Here is a 14,925-nt window from a genome sequence, read left to right as displayed (position 1 = left end):
TAGCCGGTCCCGAGGCGGGCATGCCAGGCCGAGGCAGGTGTAGGCAGGGGCTGCCAAGGCTCTTGGCTCAGAAGAACATGCTGCGGAACACGGGGATAAATAAGGACACACCGGGAGAATGGGGTGGCAGAGGGAACAGGTGCTTCAGGAGCTGGAGAGACACAAAGAGCCTCTTGTCCGTTGGCCAGAAGTGGAGAACAAAGCAAATGCTTCTCCCCGAGCTGGGGGACTGGCTGCTTGGAGCGGCTGCTTCCTCAGTTGAAAGTCTCTGCTTCTTTAGTGTTGCGCAGTAAATGAAATGAAACAGCCTGCTCCCCCCAACCTCCGAGGGCACTTTCCCAATTACCTCTGGCAAGAAGGGGCCCAGCCGGAGCAGAGACAGATAAGGATTAAAGGTCCTGTTCTCAGCCGGGGCACTTGCTGCAGCTCCATTGAAGTGGACAGAGCTATACGGATATGCACCAGCAGAAGAGCTGGCCTTGTTGAAATCAGTGGCAAAACTCCATACTAACTAGGTATTCTTTAGCTCCTCAGATGCAAGGGGAAAGGGGCTGTGTCTCAAGTGTGAGTCTGCAAGATCCATGCCTAGGACAATGCTAGCATCACTGCTCCTTAAAACACCAACACCTTTGGGTCTTTGTTACGTGCTCAGATGCTTAAGTGACTCCTTGGGGCTAACAAAAGACGCTTCCTCCTCTTTCCCCCTCTTTCCCATGAGAGACAGTGTGAAAGTGAATGGATTCCTGCTGGGTCCAATGCTTGCAGGTGATGGACAGGAGGCAGGGGGCCTCAGTGGGAGTTTCCTTTGGAAACATGAAAGCAAATGCCAAGAATACATTTAGAAAATGAAGGCAGGAGGGGGTGAGCTCTAAAAGGGTGAGATGCAGTGTTGGTGTTATCTCGGGCTGGATCCTTGTCATGCTTCGGTGAAGAGGAACATTTCTGCAGTGGCTTTAGTAGGCCTAGAAGGGATGGTGGCATGTTCTCCCTTCCTGACGTGAGATGCTCTGTTTACAGCGTCCCTGGATGGATGCAGCTATGCCCCTGTCGCAGTCGAGCTGTGCTGTGTTCCTTCGCGAGGATGAACAGGGCACAAGGCTCCTTTGAAAAGAGGGTTAGGCTCCCAGCTCGCTCTGAAATTCAGTTCCTTAGCCCTCAGCCTGGCCACGCTGTCCATGTGGGATGGCTGCTCGGGTGTGGAATGCCGTGGTCCACTTGAATAATTCTCCAGAGCTGCCGTCCAGCTCCTTCATGTGACGGTGGCAGGGAAATATGGAGTGGTTCATAAAAACAGGGCTCTCCCACTAAGTATGGCTTAATTATTTGTAGAACAGCAGCAAGCACAACCTGCCAGGCACTGTACGCACCCCCGAGATAGCACAGTCCCTGTCTCAAAGAGCTTCCAATCTCGGAAGCTGGCAAGCAGAACTCTGCCCCGGCAGGTGTTGTGGATAGATCAGGTGGGGCGGGTTGAAGCTGGGGTGTCTCACTGACTGGTAGATGCCTGTCAAGTTGGTAGGCAATAGCACAGACTGAGTTTGGTTTTGTGACCATTTTAAAATAAGGTTTGAGTCTGAAGTGACTTCTTTAAGCTTTTGGGCATAGGAGTGGCGAAAGGGAGGTAGGGAGAGAGCACAGCCAGTGAGCATGGGCCGCTTCTGTGAAAGCCTCCCAAATACGGGGTTGGAGTCCACGTTTATTGTGGCTCACTTATATCCATTTCAGCTCACTTTACAAGTAAGAAGGTGTTTTTTTCCAAGTACAAACCCTGGAAGAGTAACTGGGGATCTGAGAGTTAAGCTGGGTTCTTTCATTCTCCTAAATCAGCAGCAGCAATAATGATTTCGTGGGCCAAATACTCCCCACAGTTAATCCTGCCCAACCTCGACATCCTCAGATTAGGCCCCCAGTGACACCTGTGTGACCCCCACCAGAGTCAGTTTGGGGGAATCAGGTGAAGCTAAAAGAAAAGGAGTACTTGTGGCACCTTAGAGACTAACATTTATTTGAGAATAAGCTTTCGTGAGCTACAGCTAATTGGAACTTAGGTAACTATCCTGTTAAGGCAAGAGAAGGAGCACTTTAGCTTGCCCTCTGCTAGCTGCTTTGGCTCTACAGGGCTAGCAGGAATAAAGCGTAGTGAAAAGGTGTTTATTTTTTGGATTGTCACTAGCTCTGGCTCTGATTATGCACAAGCAGACAGATCTGTTATGTAGGACGGTGCAATCTTTAAACATGTTTTTCTGAGTACAACTGCACTTGAAGCCAGTGGGTCTGGGAAGTCTTGCAATAAATGCCAGGGGATCTCTGATAGCTACAAGTGGTTAGAAGGGATGTTGGTTTTAAGTCTCAGTGGAAAGACGGCATATCCTTCTGTACAGTGACCCACTAACACAACCCTGGGGCATTGGTTCAATCCTGAATTGAAGGGAAGAGGGCCACCTACTGAGCCATCAGCACAAGGGGCCTGATTCTCCACTCTTACCCCGGGTATAAATCAGGAGTAACTCCACTGCAGTGAATGGATTTACACTCTTAAGTGAGAGAGAAGTCTGGCGTAGTGGGAAGCCTTTGGCAGGCTTTATTTCCTTGAGAAAAGTTAAAGATTTTAACAGCAAATTGCCAAGCTGCTCCTGTCACACCAGCTAAAATCTGTCATTAAAATGTCACAGACCCATAGCAGCTGGGACGCAGCATTATATCTTTCAAACTGAATTTGTGCACAGCCATCTCAGAACGGTGGCATTTTCTGCTTACGGCAACTGTCGAAGATGAGCTTGGCTTTCAGGGTCTCTGTCTTGCTGCTTGTGGGTAAGTTGCCTAACACTCTGCTTCTTGAATTGCAGTTTGGGAATGTTTCCAGAGCTCTTTAAACCTTCCAAGGGGCTTTGCAAACCTGGCTACTTCTGGGGACAGCAGTGGTCCGAGTGCCATAAGGTAGGAAAAGGTGGAAGAGCATGCAAACAAATTTTCAGACAAAGCCCCTGGTTTTAGATGCCCAACTTGTGAAACCAACTTGGGTCTGGTTTTCAGAGGGTGCTCAGCTCTTGGGTAAAATCCAGCTCAAGGTGTAGGAAGTTGGGTGCCCAACAAATGGAGGTGTCAAAAAACCAGTGGCTGCTTCTGAAGAGAGTGGTCTTCCTGTCACATGAAATGGAAGCCGTGAAGTGTTGTGAAAAGGCTATCAGGAGGTTGATGATGGAGGTCACAAACTGACTTAGTGTGGTCTCAGCTATTGTCTTGCTGGTTCATGTACCCACTACTGTATGCATCTAAATTGTCTGCCTCGCGGCTCAAGAGTTAGAGCCAGGCATGGAAGAGGAGGTGTGGTGCAGGGCTGGGGAGGTGCATTGGCAAGAAAGGGTGTGAGCTTGTGTTCGGGAAGCTTGCACAGAAGTTACCCATGTTCAGTGGCTGTACTTGCTCCATACCTCACTTTCACCAGTCCTATGCCCAAATGCTTAAACAAGGAAAGAACAACAGGACCTTCTCTGGAGGAGAGCACTCCCCTTGAATATGACTGATGGTTGTCAATTGGTCTTGTAAGTTATATATGGGGGGGCCTGGCACTGCGCTCTAGACACCAGTTTAACTCCAGAGAGGAGAATCAAACCCACTGTCTCCTGCAGTCGAGCAAAGTTGACATGGGAGTGTTGACAGTCTTATAGTGCACATCTCAGCAGTGCCTACCCCACAAACCACAGCCGCACAAGCTGCCTTCATGCTGTGAGGAAAGTGTTCTGCCAGAGAGGTGGTGCCTGCTCTTTGTGGCTGCTGAAATGGCACTGGGTGTCAGGTGTTGCTCTACTGGGATCTCTCTCTGAGGTTCTCAGATGCCAGCAGCAGCAAGGAAGGGGCAGGGTTGTTTAAAGTGGTTTAAGAAGGGGATGTACAGTCTAACACGGGCTAACGGGAGGAAATTAAGCAAAAGAAAATTTGGGCTGCCTATCCTAATAGTGAAATCTGTTACATTGGTAGTAGATGTGTAGCACATTTCATCTCAGCCTCGTTAGGGCCAGATCCCAGCTGGTGGTGTTCAGTGTAGAGTACCACCAACTTCAATGGAGCTATGAAGCCTTAGAACAGTTATGGATCTGATCCCTGGAACTTCACAACATCCCAGTGAGGTAGGTGAATGATTTCCCCTTTGGGAAAATGAGTCACAGAAAGGGGAAGTGACTGGTCCAGGGTCATGCCACAGATTAGGGGCAGGGCCAGGAATGGAACCCAGAACTTCTGTCTCTGAGTTTGCTTCAACCACTGGCCCACGATGACTTTCGATGGAAAGTCTTCCAGTAGAAATGGTGGAAGGGTCATTGCTTGAGACACTTCAAAACTAGACAGGACCCGAATAGCTTTGGAAACACTCCTGCCTTGGCTTTATGGACTGAGTGATTTTCTTGGTCTCTTCCAGTGATAACTTCTGCAACAGATTCAGGTCATTTGAGAGCAGAACTGAAATAGCAACGGTGTTTGGTTTATAGCCGTGCTGCAAACTTCACCTGATGTGGTGTCCCACGCAGCTGATTACTTGCAAAAAAGCAAGTAGAAATAGCTACCCCTTTCTGTCCTTAAAGGTATGTGGGAAGAGATGACGATCTACCCAAGATTAGTCTCTTTCCTCCAGTGCCCAGGGGAGGAGAAGGGTCTGATGTCTCGGCCCCTTTTTCAGATAGAAAAGTATTGTTTATGTATCGCTTGAGTCAAACAAGAACCTCGGTTTGTCTGGAAATGCTGAGTGTGTAGAATTGCGCACACACAAAATAATCAAGATTGTGCTTTTAGATAAGTCTGAGGGCTGCTTTCGGGTGGGGGTACAGGAAACAGTTGACGAAAACAAGGGTGGGCAATAATTGCTTTCAATCTTCCATTCTGCGCCTTCGTCACAGCGTTTCATTGTCAGAAGCCATTCACCTTTCAGGACCTTGCCGCAACTGTTAGGTAAGTTGTTTTTGTTTGTTGTTTGTCTTTTTCCTTCCGGCGGACCAGACCCACTTCAGTTCTGTGGGATGCATGCGGTATTGTTCTGAGATTTTTAAAATTTCTTTCTTATAGATGATCAGCCAACTGTAAATTGATTAAACTTTCTGAGCAATGATACCAGGTGAAAATGTCGGCAGAATTGCAGCTGGGGGAATATATAGGGAGGAAGAATTTTAAGTACATGTGAATTTTGGGGAAGCTCAAAGGCCAGATGATGATCCCCAGCTGGTGTAAGCTGCAATAGCTCCCCTGAAAGTTCTTTAAGGCGGGGAATGTCATTTACTGTGTGTATGTACAGTGCCTAGCACAGTGGGCTCTGCCTTGGCTGAGGTTCCAGGTGCTACTGCAATATAAATATTCCGCAATAATTAGAGCTAGGGAATTTCTTTTTCAATCTAACCATTTTTTGACCAAAAAAAGGATTTTTTTTTCAAACCCCTCCCCCCCCCCACTGTGTGGATTTTAAAAAAAGGCAAAAAACTTTGACAGAGAAAAAAGAAAGCTATGTCACTGGCTATGTATTTTCAGTTTTCCCCTCTCCTCTTCTTTTCCCTTGTAACTCCCCCGCACACACACACTTTCCTGTTTTGCACTGAGGCTGGGAACGGGGCCAGGAGAACACAGTAACATGGGTTTTAAACATTTAAAAATGCATTTTTTGGGTTTTTTTCCATGAAAAACATTGGAAAATGTCAAAATTTTTCAAATAAACTTTCAATAACATGAACTCCCTCCCCCCAAAAAACCAAACCAAACCATTTTCCGACCAGGTCTAGTTATAATCATTGACGGTAAGGGAGCTACACCAGTTTACACAAGCTGAGCATCTGGCCCAAGGCGTTGGAAAGAACGAGGGGCTGAGAGAGAGAATTTTACAATTACACACACAGAATAGATTATTCATCTGTCCGTTCACATTTTAGAGTGTATAATTTACTTCAATTTTTAAATCTCTTCTCAGTTAGTAATTCCTCCCCCCCCCCAATTTTCCCCTCTCTACTTCCCAAGATTTTTCAGCTACATTTGATCATGACCCCCTTCCTTTCTGTAATTTTTTCACAATGGGGTGTGGAGAAAAAGACAGACTCTTTCTTCTATAGCCTAATGGCAGGAGAGTTACTACCCCAGTTAGCTCTTTAGCATAGGGTTTGGCAGTCCCTCTAGAACTCATCCATAGCTTTTTGGGGTTTTCAATTGACAATTCTTTTTGGAAGAGCATACCTAGCTTTGGTGCGCTCTTCCCCTTCCCCCTCAAAGATTGATGGTGTTTCCGCTAAATACAGCTAACACCATGTCCCTAAAAACGAATGCAATCTGCGCTAATTAGAGGTTAGCTTTACTATATGGCAAGGTCGCACTTATAGTAAAGGGTTAATAAACAATTAATAGGTGTTATAAGCATGTTACAGACATGGGTAGTAAGCATTACAACTGGTTATATCAGTTATAATCCATAGCTATAAGCAAACCATTGATCTGTTGGACGCTAGCCACTGAATAACCATAAATTAAAACATCCTTATTCATGTACTAACTCTGCATAAATATACCCTTAATATAAAGAGTTATCTCTTGCCATTGTGTAAAAAGAAGTTGTACATTTTTCACATAGCCTTCTCTTGGTAAAACATCTCTGGACATTTACTAAATCCAAAGTTGTCACTTGACCGATTTTGAGTGACGTCTTAAGTTCTTTTGGCCATGAAGCTGCCTTCGTAATGACAAGAAACAAGCTGCTTGTTTAATCGTAAAGCTAGGAGTTGGAAAAGACCAGTTAGGTCACCTCACTATATGTAGGTTTCAGAGTAGCTGCCATGTTAGTCTGTACATTTTCTTCCACAAAAAGAAAAGGAGGACTTGTGGCACCTTAGAGACTAAAATTTATTTGAGTATAAGCTTTCGTGAGCTACAGCTCACTTCATCCGATGCATTCAGTGGAAAATACAAGTGGGGAGATTTATATACACAGAGAACATGAAACAATGGGTGTTACCACGCACACTGTAACGAGAGTGATCAGGTAAGGTGAGCTATTACCAGCAGGAGAATGGGGGTTCGGGGGGGAGAGGGGGAGGGACCTTTTGTCCTGATAATCAAGGTGGGCCATTTCCAGCAATTGACAAGAACGTCTGAGGAACAGTGGGGGGGAGAGGGGGGGAAATAAACATGGGGAAATAGTTTTACTTTGTGTGATGACCCATCCACTCCCAGTCTTTATTCAAGCCTAAGTTAATTGTATCCAGTTTGCAAATTAATTCCAATTCAGCAGTCTCCCGTTGGAGTCTGTTTTTAAAGTTTTTTTTGTTGAAGAATTGCCACTTTTAGGTCTGTAATCGAGTGACCAAAGAGATTGAAGTGTTCTCCGACTGGTTTTTGAACATTATAATTCGTGACGTCTGATTTGTGTCCATTTATTCTTTTATGTAGAGACTGTCCAGTTTGGCCAATGTACATGGCAGAGGGGCATTGCTGGCACATGATGGCATATATCACATTGGTAGATGTGCAGGTGAACGAGCCTCTGATAGTGTGGCTGATGTGATTAGGCCCTATGATGGTGTCCCCTGAATAGATATATGGACACAGTTGGCAACGGGCTTTGTTGCAAGGATAGGTTCCTGGGTTAGTGGTTCTGTTGTGTGGTGTGTGGTTGCTGGTGAGTATTTGCTTCAGGTTGGGGGGCAGTCTGTAAGCAAGGACTGGCCTGTCTCCCAAGATCTGTGAGAGTGATGGGTCGTCCTTCAGGATAGGTTGTAGATCCTTGATGATGCCATATAGGTTTTGCCTAGAGGGATTTTTTATGTTTTTGAATCTGATTACCCTGTAAGGTATTTACCATCCTGATTTTACAGAGGTGATTCTTTTACTTTTTCTTTAATTAAAATTCTTCTTTTAAGAACCTGATTGCTTTTCATTGTTCTTAAGATCCAAGGGTTTGGGTCTGTGTTCACCTATACAAATTGGTGAGGATTTTTATCAAGCCTTTCCCAGAAAAGGGGGTGTACGGCTTGGGGGGATTTTTTGGGGGGGAGAGAGGGAGAGACGTTTCCAAATGCGCACTTCCTCTGTTGTTATTGTTAGACGCTTTGGTGGTAGCAGTGTTGAACCTAAGCTGGTAAGAATAAGCTTAGGGGGTCTTTCATGCAGGTCCCCACATCCGTACACTAGAGTTCAGAGTGGGGAAGGAAACTCGGAGTCAGCACAGGGCTGTTTCTTGTGGCATATTCCTCAGGGCATTGTCCAGTTTTAAATGACTCCAATGTGGAGCTTCATCACTTCCCTTATGAGATCATTCCACAGTTGAATAAATCTTAGTGTCAGGGAGCTTTACCTGATGTGAAGCCTAAATTTTCCTAAAACCTGTCCATCACTCAGTCCCAGTAAAGGAAAGTCTGGGTCCCACCTCTTCAGTCAGTGGAGCTGCGCCAATTTATACCAGTTGAGAGATCTGGCCTGTATGTGGATTTGCTTGAATTCTTCATACAGATTTTATAAAAACATTGCACAAGTGTGACACCAAAAATAGCTTGCTTTTTGTTTCTTGTCTTATGGCTCTTCTGTACAGGGAAACCTCGTGCAGCGAAGTCATTCTTGGCTACACAGGGCAGTTGGTGCGAAATAGCTAGGGTGTGAATTTAAAGCACAATAGATATTCCTCACCACCCTCCATGTGGATGATTTTATTCTGCGCCGAGGGCTTGATTACACAGGTCGCTCAGGAAAATTAATCTGAATTAAACAGAGATGTGAATTTAAAGTGGATTCATTGAACTGTCTTAAACCCCTGTGTGGGTGCTCTTATTTGGCATTGAAGTGACCTTAATTCAGTTTAGCTTAATTCATTTTTTAAATGAATTAAACATTCCTGAGGTTCCCTGTGTAGACAAGCCCTTATTCTAAGCCGGGGCTTCCATCTTTAAATAGCATCGCAGTTTCTGTATTGCCAACCCCGAACGTTCAAAAATCATGAGATTTTTTAAAATAATAAATAATGGGCTCATTTTATTTGCCTTCTGTTTTTTTCAGCCTCTCGGTCACACTTGCTTCATGTTTTCTAGCTTTTCTCTGCCACTACAAGGGCTAGAAAGTTTAAAAAAAAAAAACAAAAAAAAAAACCGCTGAGATTCTTATGCAATGCCTTGATTCCAGCAGCTGGGGCTCTAAGGAAAAACACTGATAATCGCAAGACTTGCGATAAAATTGAAAGAGTTGGTGACGCTGCAGTCACTAGATCTGAGTTCTGTGTAAGTGGATCCCAATGTACGTGAAATTCACATGCGTTACAATCCAGGATACGGATTGTAAAACAGTCACATGCGCTGTGTCAGGATCTGCTTCGCTGCAATGAAAATCTGCATGGGGATGTTGGCTTAGGAAAGAATCTTGGTGGTTACCACCACCTAGGACCACAGTTCCCTCTAAGCTGTGCGTGTGTGAGCGTGCGCACACAGATCCTAAACCTTGCGCACACGGCGAAACACTGCGCGCACAAAAATGCGCACAGAAGACATTTTTTGTGCATGTGGCCTGTCAAAAATTAGAGGGAACTAGGACCCCAATACGCCATCCTGCTGAATGCTGGTAAAGCGCACGTGGAGTGGAAAATGGATTGTGGTTTGCATGGGCCAGCAATCTCCTCATTTAGGGTCCAATCCTATAACATGCTGAGGGTGAAATCCCAGCCCCATTGAAATCAGTGACAAAACTCCCATTGACTTGAATGGGGCCACACATGCTGGGTGCCCTCCATTGCCACTGAAAGTAGATTCACTCTGCAGGAGGTGCTCCAAACTGGGACTGATTGAAAATGGCAGATACGTTCCTTGAAAAATGTGGAATGCAATGGGGAAAAATATGGTTTGTTCAAAATTTTTTTGAGAATTTTTTTGGGGGGAAATGACATTTTTTGCTTTGTTGTAACTTTCTATTTTGGGGGTGTTTTCTCCCCTTCTCCGGGGGGGGGGGCGCGGAAAAAAGGAAAGAGGGAAAGCTGCAAAGAATGAAATGCAACACTACTTTTTCGAGTTGAAACGGAACAAAAATGTTCAAATTGAATCATTTGTTAAAATCGGGGGGGAAAATACGTTCACGAAAATGTTCATTTCCTTCAAAGTTTTACAACAAAGCAATGCTTTTTGCCAACAAATTCATTTCCTTTTCACTGAAAATTGTTTTGTCAATTTTTTTCCTACCCGATCTCAGCACCTTCGTGTAACCAGGCTTCTAAATTAGTAAATGGTGGCTTTCCAAAGGTGAAAGCAGGTAGATAGCATATGATGGAATAATGCCATTTATTCTAATTTTTCGTTGTTTAAACCCTAGTTTGTGGAATTTGTATCCTGAAAAAGAACCTTAAATGAGCTTGAACTTAATTGTGTGTGTCCACAGGTGACCGTCATTGGAGGTTTTAAAGAATAGGTTAGACAAATATCAGTCACGGATGGTCTAGGGTGTACTTAATCCTGTCTCAATGTGGGCGGATGGAGTAGATGACCTCTTGCGGTCCCTTCCAATTCTGCATTTCTGTGTTTCCCACCTTTCTCATTATTTACTATTCATTATTTAGTATTTTCTTTGTGTTTAAAAAAAAAAAAAAGGACCTGTCTTTTTACTGCAGAAGGAATAGATTCAGTGTCACATAGACAAGTGCACGGCGGATTGAAAAATGGTATTTCCTGCCAACCAAAAAAATCGCAGAATTTTTTGATGAAATGAGTGACCATGAAAATTGTGTTTCAAATTGAAAATTTCCCTGTAGACTCAAATTGGAAATGTGAGGGTTGCCCCGTCTGTTCTTTCCCTCTTCCCCCTCCTCCCTCCTCCCTCCACCCCTGGCTTAGTGTAGTAAATGGAAAGGAAATTAAATGGATAAGGCGGGTTAGGTAATAACTTTTATTGGACCACCTTCTGTTGGTGAGAGAGACATGCTTATTCCATATTGCATCACAGAGTTGGGGAGGAAAGGTGGGTGCACACACTATTAATGTTTGAATTTGAGTAGGCAAGAGTGAGCTAAAATATTCCACACACCGGCTAGAAAAAAATGGCTTGCATATTCTAAGACATTATTTCTTCTCTTTAAGGGCCAGATTCTGCTGTATCACGATGGTGTGAGCCCAAGGGAAAAATCCTGAGCTGGTGTAAGTGATCTTAGCGCTGTGTAGCTATGACCATTTATACCATGGAACTGGGAGAATTTACAGCAGCTGAGGATCTGCCCAGGAGATTTCAGTGGAGTTAGTCTGGATTGACACTGGAGTAAGTGAGAGCAGTATTTGGCTCTAACTACCTAGTGATACTGATGATGGTGCAGAAGATGTCCCTGAGGGTATGTCTGCCCTGCAATACAAAATTGCTGTGTAAACGTTAGGGAGCGGTCTGGGTCCTGGGCTCTGAGACCCATCCCCCTTGTCAGAATCCGGACTCCAGCCCAAGTCCAAACATTGACGCTGCAATTTTTAGCCCTGCAAGCCCTAGTCAACTGACCCAGGTCAGCCAGGGCCATGCCAAGTGGATCTTTTATTGCAGTGCAGACAAACCCTAGGGCTTATTGGTCAGTCTTCTCACATCTTCTCCCAGCTCCTTTACCTCACATCTGTAGAAACCCCATAATTAATTTTTCTCCCTATACTGCAAACCCTTAATTTAATTTAGTGACTGACCTGGTTTTTTCTCCTCCCCAGGTCTGTGATATTGATTAGGTCCCACCTCTGAATTATTTAATTGTTTCAATGTTGGCGTTGGCCAAGGAGGCGTGTGTTGTCTTAGAAATACTAGGTAGATCTGAGGATTTTATACATAAAATCTGAACGTCACCGCTTTAGTTTATCCAGAGCGTTGACCAGTCTCCCAATGCTGTTTCGTAACAGAAACTCTCTGTTTCTTTTTTCTGGTGTTTCAGTCTTGGTCTCTGAATGGGTGGGGGAAACTGTGCTCTTTTCCAAAGTGCATTCGAACATGCCACTGACTAAGTGATGGAAACAACAACACCTCCCCCTTGAGAAGAGGCCAAGGGACTATTCCTTCCCATCAAAGTTTGTGACCCATGTCGTCCTCATCGGGAGGAAGTACGTGGGCAAGTAAGGGAAACAGATTGACCTTGGGTGAATAAAGGGGTACATTACAATGGATGAGAAATGCAGATTCCTCCCTAAGTGGTTCTTAGAAAGGCTTATTAGAGAGGGAGGACGCCCCAATGGGTAGGGTGCTCTCGGAAGACTTGAGAGACCGGGGTTGAGTTCTCGACTCAACCATAGATTTCCTGTGTGACTATGAGGAAGTCGCTTAGTCTAGCTGTGCCTTAGTTCCCCATCTGTGAAAGGGGGATATTGGTAGTGCCCTTCCTTACAGCAGTGTTATGAGGCCAAATACACTGAAGACTGTAAACCACTCAGATACTGCAGTAATAGAGGCTATTGCAAGTACCTAGGACAAGTAGGCCATTCCATAGTAAGGCCACTTCTCGGGACAGGGCAGGAATGGCAGGGAGGTGTTGGGAGGAAGGTCCCCGAATACAGTCAGTGCATCTTCCTTAGTCCGTTTTCCCTTTAGTCTCTGTGACATTTGCACTGAAGCAAAGCATGGCTGTTTCCATCTGACCCTGTCGGAAAGTTTTAGCAGGTGCGTGGGGGTGGCTGAAAGGGGACTCGTTGCTCACACGTTTTGGTATGATTCTGTTTCACCGGAGAGGAGAAGGGAGCCTGTTGCATTCAGGGAGTGAGGCCAGGGGGATGGCTCAGGCTGGAAATATGCAGGCTCTCTGGAACCGTGGGTTCAGATTCTGGCAGAGTTTCCCCTTCTTGGGGAGATAACTGGCGCTCCTTGCAGGTTGTGGAGGTTTGGGAAAAGACCCGTCTGTTCTGTATGGTCCTTCCCAAGAGTCAGGTCCCAGCCAAAACTGCTCTTCCTTCCCTCGCTCAGGCTGCTGCACACAATACCATTCACACAGTTGCAAGGTACACTCTCCCATCCTGCTGGCTGCTGCCTCTCGTTGCTGTATCCACTGGTGCTGGGGCTCTGTCCTTCCACGGGCTGAAGTCCCCAGCATACTCACATGCTTGAAGCCAAGCATGCTGGATCGGGGCCCGAGTACTCAGCCCCTGGCAGGATCAGGCCTATATCTGTAAAGTGGTTTAGGATTTTTCAGGGTGGGAGGTTTTATGCAAAGAACAGCAGGTTTCCTAAGGCAGGTACAGGCAGAGAGCTCCCTAAAGTGCCAGCTGAGAAGAGACATGGATGCAGATCCCGAGCTGTAGGACCGCCCTGGGGGGGTCTTTTGAGCTAGGCAGCAGAACAACAGGTGGAGCTGGCAGTGAATATTTGCTCACTTGCCATTTTGGGGGGGCCTGCCAAATTCTTATTTGCCCTGGGCACCATCTTGCCAAAGGCAGGGCCTAGCTGGCTGCGAAGACGCAGTTGCCAGCCTGCTGCCTGGTTCTCGCTGTACATGCTGAAACGCTACCATCGCTTCCCTACCTTCCTACTTCCCAGTGCTGAATTTGCAGCGTCTCCAGCAACCTCTTTACCTGGTGGCTTTTCATGAAAGCAAATGGGGTGGTTTTCCCTCCTGGATCACAGGTGCCAGTATAAGGTTTTAAATGCAAGGAGTCTGTGTGTGTTTTAAGGCTGAACGGTTCATTGCAGTGAAGGGTCCAGTTCCAGGTAAATAAATGCAAAAGGCTTCTATTGCTATAATACCTAGGGTTACAAAGATAATACATGAGCGTATGAGAGATTGCATCCGACACAGAGGATAAAAGCCCTACTCCTCCTACCGACAGTGGGTAGAGATTTTCCCTTCCAATGGTGAAGGCCTGTGCTCTTGGAGTTGTAGGTTGGTTCTGTTCCTGATGTGTGTGGATTAGCTGACATGTGTGGTCCGTGTGTCCACTGTTCTGTTACAGAATAGGTTTTAGCATCTCTTTGAAGGTGAATGGGGGACTTCCATCCTGGGCGTGCAGGAAGGATGGGACTGTATGCTTTCATAGACTCTCTCCTGCTGCTTTAATCAAATGTACGCATGGTACAATATGGGAGTCCTCCAACGGCCAAAGCCGTGTTTGTAAATTGCCGTGGATGCAAACCAAAGGCTGTAGCCAGTTGCCCGAAGTCCCTGTGTCTCATTGTCGGCGCTGTGGACTGGAGCAGGTCAAAAAAAAAAGAAAAGAAAATATCTTTTGTGGATTTTTTTTTTTTTTTGTGAAATGCGTCCCTTTTTTTCCATTTCAAAATTTCAACTTTTGCACTTCACTGGCTGGCCCTACTTTACTCACTTTTCTGAATGCAACCCTGCTTCAGCAACAAAGTCAGACTGGGTTGTGACTCGGGGGTAGCCTTGCACCACAGTCTGGCTAAGGAATTATGCTCCGCTTTGCTGAGGTTTGGCTTGTGGGAGAGGGGAAATGATTCCATGAGGTTGTTGCTACTTGGGCCAAAATCTTGCAAAACCAGCTGATGAGCTTGCTGGGCTGTTGATTCTCAGTCTAAAGCTATTCTGGATGGGGTAGCCCCATGTCATCTTCTCAGCCATCTCTGGTTACAGTTACCCATTTATGCAATGTTCCTGTTCCCTCCCCATCCAACTCCTGCCTTCCATCGCTGGATCACTGCAGTGACCCATGGAACGTGCTCTCCATTGTTTGAAGCTAACAAATGCTTCCCTAGATTCCAGCGACTGGCTGCAGACCAGTGCTGGAGGCAGCTAGCTTTGTCTGCGCTGTGTGTGTATGTGTGTTGTGAGAGACAGCAGCCTCTGCTCAGTCACAGATGGATGGCCACAACCTGCTCTCTGGACAGATCTGTAGTCTGCCATCTATGACTTTTCTCAGTACGGAGTCTCCTGTTGATTGAAAATTAACCCCTGAGCATGCTTAGTAGTGGTTGGTGTATATTTCTGAATGGGCCTATCTATGTAATGTCCTACCAGGGTCCATAATTCAGTCT

General features: G+C 45.7%; 1 protein-coding gene across 9 annotated transcripts in view; it reads left to right on the top strand.

The window, feature by feature from the left end:
- The window catches only part of SOX13 (SRY-box transcription factor 13), a 90,752-nt gene that overhangs the window by 41,588 nt on the left and 34,239 nt on the right, over positions 1 to 14,925 (top strand). The window contains exon 1 of one of the 9 annotated variants that reach the window (XM_078849785.1): positions 2,851 to 2,937. The exons of 7 other annotated variants lie outside the window; for them this stretch is intronic. The gene's annotated coding sequence lies outside the window, so the exon portion shown is untranslated. Of the gene's footprint in view, positions 1 to 2,850; positions 2,938 to 11,182; positions 11,242 to 14,925 lie in introns of those variants that run through there. One more of the 9 variants, XM_073319828.2, reaches the window with a different exon arrangement.

This window comes from Lepidochelys kempii, chromosome 21, assembly GCF_965140285.1.
Source record: "Lepidochelys kempii isolate rLepKem1 chromosome 21, rLepKem1.hap1, whole genome shotgun sequence".
Lineage (NCBI taxonomy): Eukaryota > Metazoa > Chordata > Testudines > Cheloniidae > Lepidochelys > Lepidochelys kempii.
This window is presented reverse-complemented; position numbering and strand designations above follow the sequence as displayed.